Source organism: Henckelia pumila, chromosome 4 (assembly GCF_033568475.1).
Source record: "Henckelia pumila isolate YLH828 chromosome 4, ASM3356847v2, whole genome shotgun sequence".
Classification (NCBI taxonomy): domain Eukaryota; kingdom Viridiplantae; phylum Streptophyta; class Magnoliopsida; order Lamiales; family Gesneriaceae; genus Henckelia; species Henckelia pumila.
In genome coordinates, this window is record NC_133123.1 from 199434106 (window position 1) to 199440480 (window position 6375).

Below are 6375 nucleotides of genomic sequence, written 5' to 3' on the forward strand. Positions count from 1 at the left end.
CACCGAAGTTAAGGCCACCTATCATAATTCCAAAAAAGGTAAATAGATTCATTGTTTGAAGCTCAAGTAATGATAAATATTCCATCGACGTAAGAGTGACAAAACACATGAAATTGATAACTGCAATTAATTATTTGATAAAACACTTGAAAACCAAGAAAAAACTCAAACTTTTCCACACACATGATTTTCAAACTAAATATTACACATATTTGGGGCCAGTACAAGAGAATGACACACACACACACGAATCTATTATGCTCTATTCTACTAATGTATTCTTGGCTGGTCCATTTTTTTATAAAGTTTTTTTTAGTTCACTACAATTATATGCCTTTCATAATAGCTTAAAAATTAAAAATAATGGAAAATAAAAAATATTCAAAAAAAAAATCTATTAGGACTAGATAAGTAGTCACGAGAATCTATTTTTAACTTGATATTTCTCATGCTTAAAATTTTTCCCATACCCCATAATGAAAAAAAATAAACAGATATAGTTTAGAGTATCGAACTACAAAAAAAAAAAACGTGCCATTTAGCGACTGTTTCCAGATTCCATCGCATAATATATAGAAGAAATAATTTATTTTGTTTCTAATTGCGACGATTTTAAAATTTTCATCATGAACACCAAGTTTATATTTAAGGAACGAAAACATGGACATGGTATAGAAAGCCTTGTTGGCATTAAACATATTGTCACTAAACCGTATCTACGACATCCTAGAATTGTTTGAAAATATATGGAGTCATGTTTTGTATCTATCATGAGGAATATAAAATATTTTAATTGGTTATAAAGTTTATGTTGAGTAGTTTGAGGTTGTGATGGATTAAAATCTTTTCTTGTAGATATCTTATATAAAGTTTGGAAGCTTGGTGTTTAACGTCATATCAGATGATTTTTGTGGAAATATCATTTCGTTGCATGGTACTTAAATTTTTACCCGTTATAATAATACCGTTAAAATTTTATTAAAATGTATTACTACTAGAATTAAAGCACTGGGCCTTGAAATGGTGACCAAGAGGAAAAAGCTTAATTTGGAATGCCAAAATATTGATTATGTTGAAAAAAAAACTAAGGTTGTGCTTGGATGGAGGTAATTGGATTTGAGAGTGGATTTCAAATAAATGAATTTGAAAATCCATTGATTTGAATCTTTTGTTTATTAAATCTCTTACTTGGAATAACATAGAATTTGAAAGTGAAATTTTAAATCCATTGATTAGTTGTTTGACAAATAAATTTAAGGATTTCAAATAATAGTTCTAATATATTATTTTTTAATTTTTTTATATATTTTGAAATTAAAAATAATATTATGATTACAAAATAACCATGTTCAATTTAAAATAATATAAATTTAATTATTTATTTTAATTGGGTTAAATATTATATTTACATAAATAAACTTTAAACAAAATATTTATGCGTTTCTAAAAAAACAATTATATAACTTATTATAATATTAAACTTCATTTTCTTTTTTTATCAAACTAGTAACATAAAAAAATATTTTTCGTGCAATAACTCTATAATAAAATCAAATTTTAATAACATATATTAATCAAAAAAAATTTATTAACACATCCAATATTCAAAAAATAATTTTTTAAAAATAATTCTATGATAAATATTGATAACACAATAACCATATCCAACTCAAAAGATTTCATATCTTTTTTCTTTTTTTTTGTAAACAGACAAGAATATCTATATAAATTAACATCTAACAAAGTATTGGAATTTAAATACGCAACCGCTGCTTGCAAAGCTTGGGGTTTCCAAGTATCTCCATCACATTTATTTCCTTGAGCCATTTGATCAATTAAAACTCGAGCCAAATGATTGTTCATGTCTCTATTCCATGAGATATAGTTTCTTGATAATTCGGATTGTTTTTTATGATATCCACCTACCAATGAAAGGGAACAAGAACTACATTTATGAGGCTGGACACACATTAAACACTTCATGCGTGAGAGAACAAAAAAGAATGCTTATGTTAGCTAATATACGAAAGCTAAAACAAAATCTCAGCAATTTTATTTCGCAAAAAACAATTGTCATTACTTTCTTGATCAGCTTTCATAGTTTCTTCCTTCAAAGGAGACCAATATCTAATAATCTTCATTGTCACATAGTTTATGTATCTACCATGATTCTAAAAAATTATTGACAATTTTTGCAGCAGCCAATCTACACTCAAACAGCTTATAATTTGTGAAAAACTTTGCAGTTGACTTTACTAATTAAACTGAATTAGAAACTGTTATGAACAAATTCTTGACTCTCTTTTATAGATTACCAATTCTTGATTCAAACCAACTATGGATGACCATTCAACAAAGTCGATTATATACTTCAGACATAAAAATCATAGCTTGAGAGATGAAAAGTCAGCTGCATGCCATCCAAGAAATTACCAAGAATTTTCTCCTCTCGATGTATCACTAACACGAATGGATGGTTGAGTTTCCATAGAAAAGTCATCAAGCCCTTGAATATTTGATATTCCTCTTTTCATCTTGCTAGTTATAAAAAAAATATTTATGCATTATAACAAAATATAAACCAATAATATGTCGCAAACTGAAATCTTGAAACTGCTAAGAAATATTTCAATAATCTTCAATTACCTTCAATTGTCCAGTCAAGTGCTTTGCCTCAATGGTTTAAACTATATAGCAAATGATAAAACCATAACATTACTGAATTTTGCAAGTTAAGCATTTATAAATAATGTGAAAATTAATGGGATACTTTTTGAAACCGAGTACCGATCATTTATATTAACCCCTCCAGAACCTCAACTTATATCCCAAAATTAAAAGCAGGAGTAGACAGTAGAGACTTCAGTTCAGACAGCAAAACATTCGAAGTCCTTCAAGGATTGTCTTCTTGATGCGATCCTTAAATCGACAAACAACAATAAGATATGGATAAAAATTATGAGAAAAAGCAGAGTGTTCATGTTGTATCAACTCTCCAACCAAAAAATTCAATAACAAACAAATGAGCTACGCAACAGAAAACTACAACACAGAAACAGCCTCTTAACAAGTCATTCGAATATTTTATTGTTACCATTTTTGAAAGCAAGCAAAGAAAACTTGAATACATGATTCTCCTAACAACACTACCATAGACAATCAGATTTTAAACTTGAATACATGAAATTGATTTAAAATGAAAATCACCCAAATGCTTTTCTGGTGTTTTGTTGGAAATTTCACTAATAAAAAAACAATTTAAGCCCTTGGAAAGGCCAACATATCAATCCAAGTGCCCCAAAATTTTCCCCTTTAGTATTCATAAACAAAGGAAATAAAAAAGCTTGTCTTTTATGGAAGTGTAATAATTTCTTGGGCTCTGTCACATGAAAAAATTAAACACATGCATCATTATCGGATGTAATTCCTAAATGTTTATATGGGCAAACAAATGGAACCAATTTCAACACTCATCCCCTTTCCACTGCCCCGACATCGCATGAGACAAAAACTCACGTGGACGCAATTTTTTGAGAATCAACACCTTTTCTCCTTTTCTGGACGCGTTCTCACTCAAAACCAGTGCCTAAATCCCCTCCCATGCCTGCATCTGAGGTGCGAGGCGCCGTGTGAAGATGATGAGAGGCACCGCCGTGAAGAAGACGAGGCCGCCAGAAGAAGAAAGGAAAGAAAAGAACAAGCTGATAAGATTTCAAATCAACAGACGAAATAATGGATTCAAATCCGTTAATTTTTAGGGCATACACTACAAGAAATTTGGGATTCAACAACAACCAATAGACAATGGTTTTTCGAAAAACCGTTGTGTTTTTCCATTTAACAACGGTTTTTAATAAAACCGTTGTTGTTGCCTCTTTTTTGTTGAAATAAGACAACGGTTTTTTAAAAACCGTTGTCTTAGGTATGTCAAAAACAACGGGTTTACAAAACCGTTGTCTATGAGCGAGTTTTTTTTGGGCTACGACAACGGTTTTAATCATCTTTTGTTGTATCTTCAAAAACCCGCTCATAGACAACGGTTTTTTAAAACCGTTGTCTTTTTTGTTTAATTTTTTTTTTTATATAAAAATAAACTTATTTGAGTTGTATATTCAATATACATACGCACACATAGTTACACTCTCCTTCACTTCAAAGTTTTCCCGTCATTCTCGTCACTTTCTACACCTCGCCTTCCCGCGATCATAACTTTTCCATCTGTTGCCGGAATTCCAAATTTCTTGAGGGGTTTTGTTCCTTGCATCTTAAGCTTTGATTTAATCCATAAATCATAATTTTTGAGCTAGGGTTTTTTCATGCCAGAAAGGGACGAAAAGGCTGCTGTGGAGCGAGAGAGGGTGAGGGACTTCCTCATTCGTTATAGATGGGAAAATGGATGCGGCTGCGACTACTTTAGCCAAAGCATCACCCAAAGATTTCATGGTGGTCCGGCGAGAATGGGATGTTGTTCGTATTTAGACCATTTTCTGAGATTTTCTTGTAATGATCCCTATTTTACTTAAGTTAATGATAACAGAATCACATGTGCTCTGTTTATTTTTTGTTATTTCCCTTTCCCTTCACTTTCGCTATTTCCGCAATTAATCTGAAATAAATTTAGGGGTTTTGTTGCTCATACCCTAAGCTTCATTACAAGCCTTCAAGCGATAATTTTGAGCCAGAAATAGAGCTGTCCGAAGTATGTTCGTGAGTTGTTTTGCTTGATTTCTTCCAATCCTTATTTTCTTCTGTTTCGTTTCTATGTTTCCGAGGGTGTTTTCTGTGTATCGGTTGGTTACCTGTTTGCGTTTATTTTTGCTTGAGAGATGGTTGGAAAATGAGAATATTATGTGATTATTGGGAGGAAATTGGTTGTGTAATGGAGAGGAGCAGAGATTTGACGACTACTTCTGTTGCCAACAGTTTGTCGAGGAGGCGACGGAGAGTCACGTCTTTGAAAGATTCAACTTGTTGGGTAAAATTCTTTTGGAGTCTTTGTTTTTTAATTATTGTTTTGTTAAGTGATTTTTTGAGATTTTCTGTTATTTAATTTATGTTTTTTTTTCCTTCAAAAGAGGATAGGGAAATGGAATTGCATGAATCAGTGAGGTGAAGAGATCGATAGAGGTTGCAAAAGAAGGATCTTGATCGGGAGTTTCCGAAGAGGAGGATTGAGAGGTACTTCTGTGATATTTTGTTAGTTAATAGGATGGATTCGAATCTTGGAAATTTCCTAAGCCAAGCCCTGATTTTGCAGTTTGTTTCACTTTTTTGGCGAGTTTTCGACGGAGCTAGTAATGCGTTGTTCGGATTTCAGCTAAATTTAGCTTCGAGTTGGAAAATTTTATGTTTATTTTCAGCTTTTAACTCAATTTTTTAGCTCATTAACTTGAGGTTCAGTGGGCTGCTTGGATATGAAAAATTATCTCCTTTATTTATTTCAAATTTTATTGAAATTTCTCGTGCTTCAAGCTCGTAATTGTCGGTGATGGTGCACTGGTAATTTTTAGGTTTATTCAAAAATTGATTCTTGTTTTCGCATGTTATTTCTTTCATAGATGAAATATTTGTGATGATTTCAGAACTTTTTTTATATGTTCGAAGGTGTATCAGTAGTATTTAGTTCGGATCTAGGCTTAAGTTTTTTCACTTTTACTTCTTGATTAGGATGTTAGACTGGTTCAAGCCTCGGACAGAATAATTGATTAGGATGTTAGACTGGTTTCTGGTCATTATATTTCCATTATTCGGACCAATTAACTCCACCGTTGGATCTTTGCTTGTTAGCTTCACCGTCTACATAATTCCTGCCTTGGCTCATATGATCACTTTTGCTTCTGCTTCTGCCAGAGAGGTATATATCTATCTATCTCTCTCTCTCTCTCTCTCTCTCTATATATATATATATATATATATATATATATATATATATATATATATCTTTTGAGAAAATACTTACTATTTCTATAAATGAAATTAATTAATTCCTAGCTAGTAATTGAATCATGAAATTCTTCATTAATAATTAGCTTTATCACCAGTTTGAGATTAATATTGTTAGGCAGATAATGAAATAGACAACGCATGCATGCACTTTCCTCCACCCCAACATGAAAACCCAAAAAAGTCTAGGAAAAGATAAAAAGAAATTAATTTGTTAATTAAAAACACTTTCAAGAACCATTTTTTTACGATGCTTATTCAAGATCTAATTATAACAATCTCATTCTAAAAAAATATGTTTAGTTATATCTCCTCTTCTTTGATTTTATTATTATTATTATTATTATTATTATTATTATTATTATTATTATTATTATTATTATCATTATTATTATTATTATTATTATTATTATTATTATTATTATTATTATT

General features: G+C 30.8%; 1 long non-coding RNA gene across 1 annotated transcript; it reads left to right on the forward strand.

The window, feature by feature from the left end:
• Positions 1-4758: 4758 nt before the first annotated feature.
• Positions 4759-5761, forward strand: LOC140894701 (uncharacterized). The gene is made up of 3 exons (XR_012153908.1): positions 4759-4975; positions 5076-5178; positions 5668-5761. It is a non-coding gene; the product is annotated as an uncharacterized lncRNA (long non-coding RNA).
• The last annotated feature ends 614 nt before the right edge of the window (positions 5762-6375 follow it).